Consider the following 12470-nt stretch of genomic DNA (forward strand, 5'->3'; position numbering starts at 1 on the left):
ACTCATCAGGGATATCTGAAATTCTCCTTTTTGATGGGTCTTTGCCTGGTTGGGGATCAGGGTAATGCTGGCTTCATAGAAAGAGTCTGAAAGTTTTCCTTCTCTTTCCATTTTTTGAAACAGCTTCAGGAGAATAGGTATTATTAAATACAGAAAGGGAAATTAGAGAATCAGTTCCATTTATGACAGCACCAAGAATCATAAGACATCTGGGAATAAACCTAACTAAACAGGTATGGGATCTGTACTCAAGGAACTACAGAACTCTCATGAAAGAAAGAAATTCATGAGAACACTCATGAAACAAAAAGATGGAAAAGTATTCCATGCTCATGGATCGGAAGAATAAACATTGTTAAAATGTCTGTACTGCCTAAAGCAATCTATACTTTCAAAGCCATCCCAATCAAAATTCCACCGATATTTTTCAAAGAGCTGGAACAAACAATCCTAAAACTTGTATGAAACCAGAAGAGACTCCTAATTGCTAAGGAAATGTTGAAAAAGAAAAACAAAACTGGGGGTATCACGTTGCCTGATTTCAAGCTTTACTACAAAGCTGTGATCATCAAGATACCATGGTACTGGCACAAAAACAGACACATTGACCAGTGGAACAGAGTAGAGAGCCCAGATATTGACCTGCAACTCTATGGTCAATTAATCTTTGACAAAGCAGGAGAAAATATACAGTGGAAAAAAGACAGTCTTCTTCAATAAATGGTGCTGGGAAAATTGGGACAGCTATGTATAGAAGAATGAAACTCGACCATTCTCTTACACCATACACAAAGATAAACTCAAAATGGATAAAAGATTTCAACATGAGGCATCTATCAAAATCTTAGAGGAGAACACAGTAACCTCTTTGACATCGGCCACAGCAACTTCTTTCAAGCTACGTCTCCAAAGGCAAAGGAAACAAAAGCAAAAATGAACTTCTGGGGCATCATCAAGATCAAAAGCTTCTGCACAGCAAAGGAAACAGTCAACAAAACAAAGAGGCAACCCACAGAATGGGAGAAGGTATTTGCAAATGACACTAGAGACAAAAGGCTGAAATCCAAGATCTATAAAGAAGTCCTCAAATTCAACACACACAAAACAGATAATCATGTCAAAAAATGGGCAGAAGACATGAAAAGACACTTCTCCAATGAACACATACAAATGGCTAACAGACACATGAAAACATGCTCATCATCATTAGTCACAAGGGAGATTCTAATCAAAACTACATTGAGATACCACCTTATACCAGTTAGAATTGCCCAAATCACAAGACAGGAAACAATAAGTGTTGGAGAGGATATGGAGAAAGGGGAACCCTCTTAGACTATTGGTGGGAATGCAAGTTGGTGAAGCCACTTTGGAAAACAATGCAAAGATTCCTTAAGAGATTAAAAATAGAGCTACCCTATGACCCTGCAATTGCACTACTGGGTATTTACCCCAAAGATAAAGATATAGTGCAAAGAAGGGCCATCTGTACCCCAATGTTCATAGCAGCAATGGTCACAGTCGCCAACCTGTAGAAAGAGCCAAGATGCCCTTCAACAGATGAATAGATAAAGAAGATACGGTCCATGTACAGAATGGAGTATTATGCCTCCCTCAGAAAGGATGAATACCCAACTTTCGCATCAATATGGATGGGACTGGAGGAGATTATGCTGAGTGAAATAAGCAGAGAGAGTCAATTATCATATGGTTCAGTTACTTGTGGAGCATAAGGAATAACATGGAGGACATTGGGAGAAGGAGAGGAGAAGTGATTTGGGAGAAATTGGAGGGCGAGCCAAATCATGAGAGACTGTGCACTCTGAAAAACAAACTGAGGGGTTTAGAGGGGAGGAGGGTGGTGGGATGGGTGAGCCTGGTGGTGGGTATTATGGAGGGCATACATTGCATCGAGCACTGGGTGTGGTACATAAATAATGAATCTTGGAACACTGAAAAAAAAATTAAAAAAAAATAAAGAACTGTGTCCTAAAAACTCTAATCATATTACTTAGAAAAACACCACCAGTAGCAAAGTGATCAGTTCTTCATTAGTGTCAAGAGCAGTAAAGGTGAAGGTAAGGGTGACAAAAAGGCTGAAGGGAAACAAGAAAGCATATATCTGAACATGTGCCTGTGTTCAAATAGCAAATACAAATTACTTCTGAATTAATCACAATATCAGGCTATGTACATCAGTGCTAATTCATAAACTCATGACCTTAGGTTACTAAGTACTGGTTTTATAGAATAGTAGACAAGACTAGGAGATGAAGTATATTGGGGGGGGGAAAGCTGAAGATTAATGTCCTGTTTGTTTCTATCAGAAATAAAAAATATCAGTCAATAAAATAAAATGTTGGAACATAGCACAGGAACTCCAGGATCTCTTGTTTATATTATTAACCTATCTGTACAACTTCCAAACAAGACTTGTTTCTTTTTTTTTTTTTAATTTTTTTTTAAGATTTTTATTTATTTATTTGATAGACAGAGAGAGATCACAAGTAGGCAGAGAGGCAGGCAGAGAGAGAGGGGGAAGCAGGCTCCATGCTAAGCAGACAGCCCGATGTGGGGCTCGATCCCAGGACCCTGAGACCATGACCTGAGCCGAAGGCAGAGGCTTAAACCACTGAGCCACCCAGGTGCCCCACAAGACTTGTTTCTAACATGTTTTATTTTTATATGACTTTGGCAATATTTTGTACTCCATTTTGGCCATAAAAGACATCTACATCCCAATCCTGGAACCTATAAATGCTACCTTATATGGCAAAAGAAACTTTAAATATGTGATCAATTAGGTTAAGGATATTGAGATGAGGGAGATAGTCTTGGATTAGCCAGGTGGGCCCTAACTGTAATCACAAAGGTTCTTATAAGCTGGAGGCAGAGGGAAATTCTACTGCAGAAGAGACGATGGTGGGGCTATTAGCTTTAAAGATGGAGGATGGGGTCATGAGCAACACATACAAGGAATGCAGCTTTAGAAGCTGGGAAAAGCAAGAAAACAGATTCTCCCCTAGGGCTTCCTAGAGGAAATATGGCCCTGCTGACACTTTGGTTTGGGCTTAGTAAAACTCATTTCAGATTTCTGTCTCCCAAACTGTAAGAGATTAAATCACTATTGTTCTGAACCATAAAGATTGTGGTATTTGCTATAGCAGCAATAGAAAACTAACACACATACACATATCCATCTATCCATCCATCCTTCTGTATCTATACATTTGCATAATTATTGTGAAGATTAAACAATGGCTGAGTTTTCTTACAAAATCTATAAAAGTACTTAGCATAATTTTGGCAGTACACTATCAGGACTTTTATCTGTGCTCAGTCATTTTAGAGATGAGCTGTAATTTCAAAATATCTGGGGTTATCCTTATCACAATCATTTTAAGGAAATAATTCTTATTTTTATTTACTTTATCTTTTTTTAAAGATTTTATTTGTTTATTTGTCAGAGAGAGAGAGAGAGGCAGAGGGAGAAGTAGGCTCCCCACTGAGCAAGAAGCCTGATGTAGGACTTCATCTCAGAACCCTGGGATCATGACCTGAGCTGAAGGCAGACAATTAACCACCTGAGCCACGCAGGTTCCCAAAGGAAACAATTTTTAAAATATACTTGGCAGCACTTAAATTCAGATGTCAGTTCAGTCCTTTGATGCAAAGACTCCAATATAGATTTTTTTATACCTTTTTGAACACTTTTTATATAGCAGAGGAAATCAAATTAACTATTACTTACCTATACCACTTCAGAATACCTGTTTAGTAAAGAAACTCTTGGTACAGCGCTACCAGAGTAAATGAGGTATTCTGTAATTGAATGCATTAACATTGAACAACAGTGTGAAAAAAAACCATTCTCTAATCATGAGTATCCCAGGCTACAAAATTTGAATTACAAAGCCTTCATTTGTATATATACAAAGTGAATAATGATAAAATAAATAGAGTTGTTAGGTGCACAATTACCCCATTTATAAGCTCAAATGTGCATACATTCATAAATGAGGCATTTCCTGGTATGTAGTTTTTAAAATTTGGCTCTTAATCTCTTTCTGAATTAGACGGCTGAATTCTAGGAAATAATTTGAAAACAGAATAAAACTACTACCTCTTGGGATTTATTCTGACAGCAATATGCCATAGGACAAGAATGTCCTTTTCCAGAACATATCTTAATGACAGAAAATTTCAGACAATACAAAGATAAGTCTAGGTTCTCCTTTTCATCTCATTTCTTTATATATTGATGGAGAAGTATTAGTGTAAAATAGGCAAGAAAAAGGAGCATAAAATCATTTCAGCAGATTTCCATTAAGTACTAAATCCAATCTAATTTTAATAAAACATACATGAACTAGTAATTTATATAACACTATAATATGCAATAATGTAATCCAACTGTGGATAAACTGTAGATAAAAGCAACGGAGAAGCCAATGTAAAAAAAATTACACAATAAGGACTATTCTTTCCAAAACCCATCCAGAAAAGAGTCAGTCTACAAGGACATTATCTGAATATTTGGGATTTGAGGGGGTTTGTTTGTTTGTTTGTTTCAAATCATACTTACTATGCAAAAGATAGAGAACATATTCTGGCCAGGATGAATTAACAAAGAGATTAAATTTACCATAAGGCCTGAAACAACTGAAAACCCAGACAAAATACATGACACAATGGTTTAATAAGACTGGAATCAGGAGACACACACTAGAGAGATGGCAAAATAGGTGGTTCCCAACTTTAGTCCCCTTCAGGGAAAGGGCAACTAACAACTATCTATAGACAAGATATTTGTGAAGATCCCAAATGGCCCACAAAAACTGAGAAAAACCCCATTAGAATAAGGTAAGAGTTGTGAAGTGTGTAAACCTGGCGATTCATAGACCTGTACCCGTGGGGATAAAAATATATGTTTATAAAAAATAAAAAATTAAAAAAAAAAAAAAAGAATAAGGTAAGAGGAGCAGTTTCACTTTGACTGCATTGCTCCTCCTCCAAGACAGAGCAATGCTACACAAGGGGCTCCCCCAGTCCTACAGTTTCTCCAGTGAGAAAAGGAAGAATGTGAGGTAGACATCAAGCTTCCCTAGCATCCCTGATGTCTCCTGGGAGCTCCACTTAAGAAATGCCTCACAGAGGGTGGGTGGCTCAGAGGGTTGAGCCTCTGCCTTCAGCTCAGGTCATGATCTCAGGGTCCTGGGACCAAGTCCCACAACGGGCTCTCTGCTGGGGGGGAGACTGCTTCCTCTTCTCTCTCTCTCTCTCTCTCTGCTTGCCTCTCTGCCTACTTGTGATCTCTCTCTGTCAAATAAATAAAAACTTAAAAAAAAAAAAAAAGAAATGCCTCACGGAGACTACTGGGAGAATCAGTCACAGATAGAAGCCACTCATAGCAACAAGTGTGCAGATCTTGGCCAACTGTATTCCTGTTAGTTATGGGGCCTGAACAGATTCTGATCCTGGATCCAATTATGTGCAGAGCTGAGTCAGTGCCTCCAACTGGCCAGGGAGCTTCAATGGCAGTTCTGCTTTGTTTGGGTCCCCAGTCAAAGGGATACCTCAGTGAGGAGCCCCACCTACACAAGAAGGAAGTCAGCAGCCCTGATCAAATGCTGAGCATAGCCTCCAGCTCCACTGCAGGAAGCCTGCCCTAAGCTGCTAGGCCTATGCAGCACATCCTATCGCCCACTATAGTAGAGAAACAAGTCACTGGCCACACCTAACTGCTGGGCATAGTCTCCAGCCCCACCCAACAGGGAAGCCTGACCCAAGATACCAGGTAGCCCTGGGTAGCATGTAACACATCCTATGGCTTGCCTATGCAGTGAAGCAAGTCAGTATCCCGTCAAACTGCTAAGTAGAGCCTCCACAGCTTCCAGCAGCTCCTGTCTGGGAATCCTGGCCAGTGATTTCAGGCACCACCGAGCCCATTCTACAGTTCCGTTCAGGTAGGGTGCCAACCCCAGTAGCAGCACCCCCTGCTGTCGAGCATAGCTTCCAGCCCTGCCTCACAAGCTTGCCCAGCCAGAGCCCCTGGTCAGTTCTGGAGCTCAACCTGACAGCTCTATCCAGCAGCACAGACAGCCTATAGTCCCATCCAGCTGCTGGGAATAGCTTGCAGACTCACCCAGACAGAATGCATAGCCAGTCACCCCACCTAATCACAATATAGCCTGTGGCTCAACCAGATCAGTGAGGCCAGAAGGTAACCCTGCCTGACCATGGAGCACAGTCTCCAGTCCCATCCAACTGTGGGGTACTGCTGGCAGTCCTTCCCAACTAGGAAGCCCAGCAAGAGGCACTGTCTAATAGCAGAGCACAGCCAGTAGCCTCCTCAATCGTAGAGCCTAGCCAGCAGCCTCACCCAACTTGGGGTACAGCCTATAGCCCCATCTGATCAAGAAGCACAACCTGAGTTCCCATCTGTTTGCAAAGCCCTGTGTATGGCCTTAATTGGATGTAGAGTCCCAGCAGTGGCACCATCAAGCCACGCGGTGCATATTGGAGACTCCAATCGACTAGAGGCAAATTCGGAGTTCAGCATGTGGCCTTGCCCAATCGCAGAGTGCACCAGCAATACCACCCTGCCAGGAAACATAAACTGCAACCTCCAACCATGTGCGATTGCAAAGCCCAGCAAGTAGCTCTGCCTGGATACAGATCAAACCTGTGGTTATGCTTGAATGCAGAGTCCAGCCATCAGACCCACCTGACTACAAAACAGTGGCAGTTATCCTAACCAATGTCAGAGCACAGACATTGGCCCCACCCCACTAGAGACCCTCAGAGCAAGCACTGTTTGCCAGAAGCTGCTAGCAGCTGCCTACAGAACCCTCCCCTGAGCTCCATGGTGAAGATCTTTCTTTCCCTGCCAAAGCAAACCTACAGAGGCTGGAAAAGAAACTGCTTCCTCAAATGAGCAAATTACCAACATAAGAATATGAGGATTATGAAGAATCAAGTAAACATGACACCACCAAAACAAACTAATAAAGCTCTAAAAAACGAACCTTTAGAACTAAAGATCTAAAAAAAAAAAAAAAATTTAAACAGGATCATTAACTATTTAAGAAGGAATTCAGAACAATCCTTTTAAAGGACTTTGGTAACTACTAGATAATACAGATAGGCAACTAAACAAAATTAGGAAAACAATATATGAACAAAAACAGGAGGTTCAACAATGAAAAAGAAACCATAAAAAAAAAAAGAAAAAAGCAATTCTAGAGCTGGAAAATACAATAACTAAACTGAAGAATTCAACAGAGAGCTTCAACAATAGATCTGACCAAGTAGCAGAAAAAATTAGTGAATCTGAGGAAGGTCATTTGAAATTATCCAGTCAAAGGAGCAAGAAGAAAAATTTTAGAAAGTGAAAAAGACTATGAATTATGGGATTCCATAAGAGGAACAATCTATAATTACTGGAGTCCCAGAAGGATAAGAGGAGAAAGGGGCAGAAAACTTATTTAAAGATATGACTTCCCAAATCTGGTGAGAGATGTGGACATCTAAGTTCATGCAGCCTGAAAGTCCCTGAAAAGTTTCAATCTCCCACTATAATAAAACTATCTAAAATCAAAGACAGAAAATTTTAAAAGCAGCAAGAGAAAAAAAAAAATCTTACATACAAGGGAACCTCCATGAGGCTATCAGTGGCTTTCTCAGAAGAAATCTTACAAGTCAGAAGAGAGTGGGATAATATATTCAAAGTGCTGTAAGAAAAATACTACCAACCAAGAACACTTTATCTGACAAAGCTGTCCTTCAAAAATGAAGTAGAGATAAATAATTTCCAAGAGCACCAGAAGTTGAGGGAGGACATCACCACCAGAACAGCCTTATAAGAAATGCTTAAAGAAATTTCTTTAAGTTGAAATGAAAAGATACTAATTAGTAACATGAAAACATATAAAAAATATAAAACAGGGGCGCCTGGGTGGCTCAGTGGGTTAAAGCCTCTGCCTTCGGCTCAGGTCATGATCCCAGGGTCCTGGGATCGAGCCCCGCATCAGGCTCTCTGCTCTGCAGGGAAGCCTGCTTCCTCCTCTCTCTCTCTCTCTGCCTGTCTCTCTGCCTACTTGGGGTCTCTGTCTGTCAAATAAATAAATAAAATCTTAAAAAAAAAAATATATATATATATATATAAAACATAGTAGTAAAGTATACAACCAAATTCAGAATACTACAGTACTGTAATATGGTAGTGTTTTAATCATTTCATTCTGGTATTAAAGTTAAAAGACAAACTATAATTACAATTATTTGTTAACCCCTATACAAGATAAAAAGATGTAATTGTGACATCAAAACATAAAATTTTTGTTTTGAGAGTAAAAGGGTAGAGGTTTATTTGAATGATCCAAGTTAGGATGTAATCAGCTTAAAATAGACTGTTATATCTATAAGTTATTTCATGTAACTCTCATGGTAACCACAAAACAAGACCAACAGTAGATGCACAAAAGATAAAGAGAACAGAAATCAAAGAATACTACCAAGTAAAATCATCAATTACAAAGGAAGATAGCAAGAGAGGAAGAAAGAGGGGGAAAACTACAAAACATCCACAAATTAATATGATGACATTAGTGCTTACCTATCAATAAGTACTTTAAATGTAAATGGAGGGGGCGCCCGAGTGGCTCAGTTGTTAAGCATCCGCCTTCTGCTTAGGTCATGGTCCCATGATCCTGGGACTGAGTCCCACATCAGGCTCCCATCAGGCTCTCTGCTCGGCTCCCTGCTTCTGCCTCTCACACTCCCCCTGCTTGTGTTCCCTCTTTCTCTCATTGTCTCTCTCCACCAAATAAATAAATAAAATTTTAAAAATTGTAAATGGATTAAATTCTCCCAAAAGGAACAGAGAGGCTGAACGGCTAAAAAAATAAGATCTAGGTATATAATGCTTGTAATAGTTACATCAGCTTTAAGAACACTTAAATAGGCTTCCAGTGAAAGGATGAAAAATGATATTCCAAGAAAATGGTAACCAAAAGAGAGCAGGGGTAACTATTCTTATATCTGACAAAATAGACTTTAAGTCAAAAACTGTAACAAAAGACAAAAGAAGTTCATTATAGAATGATAAAGACATCAGTCTTCAAAGAATATATATCAATTTTAAACATGTATGTACCTCACATTAGAGCACCTAAATATATTAACCAATTATTATCAGATCTGAAGGAAGAAACAGACAATAATAGCAGGTTCCACTACTATTGTGGGGATCCCAGCTCCAACAATGGACTGATCATCCAAACATAAAATTAATAAGGAAATACTGGATTTGAACTATACTTTAGACAAAATTGATCTCGCAGACACATACAGAACATTCCAACCAACAGCAGCAGAATACACATTCAAGTAGATATGGAAGATTCTCCAGGACAGATCATATTTTAGGTCACAAGAAATGTCTTAGCAAATTTAGAAGACTATAATCAGACCAAGTCTCTTTTTTGACCAAATGGTATGGAACCAGAACTAGGTGACAGGAGAAAAAAATGGAAAATCCACAAATATGTAGAAAAAAAAAAAAAACAACACACTCCTGAGCAAAAAATGGGCCAAAGAAAAAATCAAAAAGGAAATTAGAAAAATATCTTGAAACAAATGAAAATGGGAAACCAATATACCAAAACATAGGGGGTACAGAAAAGCAGATCTAAGACAGAAGTTGACAGTGATAAATACTTATATTAAGAAATGAGACATTTGAATAAACAATCTAAATTTATATTTTAAGGAAATGGAAAAAGAACACACAAATTCCAAATAAGCAGAAGGAAGGAAATAAAAATACGAGCAAAAAGAAAATGAAATGGATTAGAGGAAAATAATAAGACAGCTTAATGAAACTAAAAGTTGGTTTTTTGAAAAGATAAACAAAACTGGTAAACCTTTAGCTAGATTTACCAAGAAAAAAAAAAGAAAAAAAAATTAGAGGTTTTTCAGGGCTCTTTGCAAGGGGACTTAGCACGAAGTTGTAGCAAAGCAATAGCTGCAGTTTCCATTTTGTCTTCTGCTTCATGATGTTTCCCACATGCTCTAAAATGTCTCTAAGTTGTCTCCAATTTCAAAGCACTCAGCAAACAATGGCAAGATAGAGCTACCAGAAAGGGACACTTGATTTCCACACCAAATGCAGCAATGCTGTATTAGCTAGTAGAGCCAATTTCTGTGTTGCCAAACAGGCATATACAGCAACACAAATTGGAATAGAATGGAACCTGTCTCCTGTTGGCACATTCAACCCAAAGGAATGGAGAGATCAGTAATCACCCCAGCTGGTCTAATATGGAATTGCTTTAAAATCAACTCAAAATTGATGACAAGTAAAAGTACTGTGGACCAATTAAAATACGGCATGACTGAAGAAATAAACTACATTTGAAACCTTAAAAACAATCAGAGATGAAAGAGAAGACAGTACAACTGGTACCATAGAAATGCAAAGAATTGTAAGAGACTATTAGGAATAATTATATGCCAACGAATTGGACAACCTAGGAGAAATGAGTAAATTCCTAAAAGCATACAATCTATCAAGAAATAAAAAAATCTGAAGAACAATCTGAGTGTTTTGCAGGGACAGGGGGTGGGAGGTTGGGGGAGCCAGGTGGTGGGTATTATGAAGGGCACGTATTGCATGGAGCACTGGGTGTGGTGCATAAACAATGAATTCTGTTATGCTGAAAAGAAATTAAAAAAAAAAAGAAAAAAATCTGAATATACTAATAATGAGTAAGAAGATTGAGCAAGCAACCAAAAATCTCCTAACAAAGAAAAGTTCAGTACCAAATGGCTTCAAGGCCAAATTCTAAAAAAACATTGAAAAAAAAAAAAAAAAAAAGTTAATGCCAATCCTTTTCAAACTGTTCCAGAAAACTGAAGGGAACAGTTCCAAATTCATTTTGCAAGGCCAGCATTACCCTGCTACCAGAGCCAGATAAGGATACTACAAGAAAAGAAAACTGCAAGCCAATATCCCTGATGTATATAGATGAAAAAATTCTCAACAAAATACTAGCAAACCAAATTAAACAGCAAATTATGAGGATCATATACCATGATCAAGTGGAATTCATTTCTAGGATACAAGGATGGTTCAATATATGTGATTAAATCTGATACATTACATTAATAGAACAAGATATAATAATCATATGATTATCTTGATACTGAAGAAGTACTTGATAAATTCAACATTCTTTCATGTTAAGATGCCTCAACCAAATGGGTATTAAAAGGAATGTACCTCTACATAAGAGGCCAAATATGACAAGCCTACAGCTAACATACCCAATGGTAAAATGTTGAAAGCTTCTCCTCTTAAGATCAGGAAAAACACAAGAGAGCCCACTCTTCCGATTCCTATTAAACATAGTACTGGAACTCACAGCCAGAACAATCAGGCAAGAAAAAGAAATAAAAAGCACCCAAATCAAAAAGGAAAGTAAAACTACCTTTGTTTGCAGATGATATAACCTTGTATATAAAAAATGCTAAAGACGGGGGCGCCTGGGTGGCTCAGTGGGTTGAGCCGCTGCCTTCGGCTCAGGTCATGATCTCAGGGTCCTGGGATCGAGTCCCGCATCGTGCTCTCTGCTCAGCAGGGAGCCTGCTTCTGCCTCTCTCTCTCTCTCTGCCTGCCTCTCTGCCTACTTGTGATCTCTCTCTGTCAAAAAAATAAATAAATAAATCTTTAAAAAAAAAATGATAAAGACTTCACCAAAAAAATTGTTAGAACTAATCAATAAATTCAGTAAAGCAGCAGGATACAAAAGAAACATAGAAAAAATCAATTACATCTCTATACACTAATAATGAAACATCTGAAAAAGAAATTTTTATTTTTATTTATTTTTTTTTTTTTAAAGATTTTATTTATTTATTTGACAGAGACAGATCACAAGTAGGCAGAGAGGCAGGCAGAGAGAGAGAGGAAGAAGCAGGCTCCCTGCTGAGCAGAGAGCCTGATGCGGGACTCGATCCCAGGACCCCGAGATCATGACCTGAGCCGAAGGCAGCGGCCCAACCCACTGAGCCACCCAGGCGCCCTGAAAAATAAATTTTTAAAAGTCCATTCACAATAGCACCAAAAAAATAAATAAATAAAATACTTAGGAATAAAAAGGGAGGTGAAAGATTTGTACACTGAAAACTATGACTTTGATGAAAGAAGATATAAATAGAAAAATATTCATGTTCTTTTTTTTTTTTTTTAAAGATTTTATTTATTTATTTGAGAGAGAGAGACAGTGAGAGAGAGCACGAGCGAGGAGAAGGTCAGAGAGCGAAGCAGACTCCACATGGAGCTGGGAGCCTGATGTGGGACTCGATCCCGGGACTCCAGGATCACGCCCTGAGCCGAAGGCAGTCGTCCAACCAACTGCGCCACCCAGGCGTCCCAAATATTCATGTTCTTAAAGCAGTAACATTGT

General features: G+C 38.7%; 1 protein-coding gene and 1 pseudogene across 4 annotated transcripts in view; one reads left to right on the forward strand and one right to left on the reverse strand.

Moving 5' to 3' along the window:
- The window catches only part of FUT8 (fucosyltransferase 8), a 318063-nt gene that overhangs the window by 100928 nt on the left and 204665 nt on the right, over window positions 1-12470 (reverse strand). The gene's annotated exons all lie outside the window — the stretch shown is intronic.
- LOC122893975 lies at window positions 9820-10304 on the forward strand (annotated as a pseudogene).

The sequence above is a fragment of the Neovison vison genome, chromosome 13 (genome assembly GCF_020171115.1).
Source record: "Neovison vison isolate M4711 chromosome 13, ASM_NN_V1, whole genome shotgun sequence".
In the NCBI taxonomy this organism is placed as follows: Eukaryota; Metazoa; Chordata; class Mammalia; order Carnivora; family Mustelidae; genus Neogale; species Neogale vison.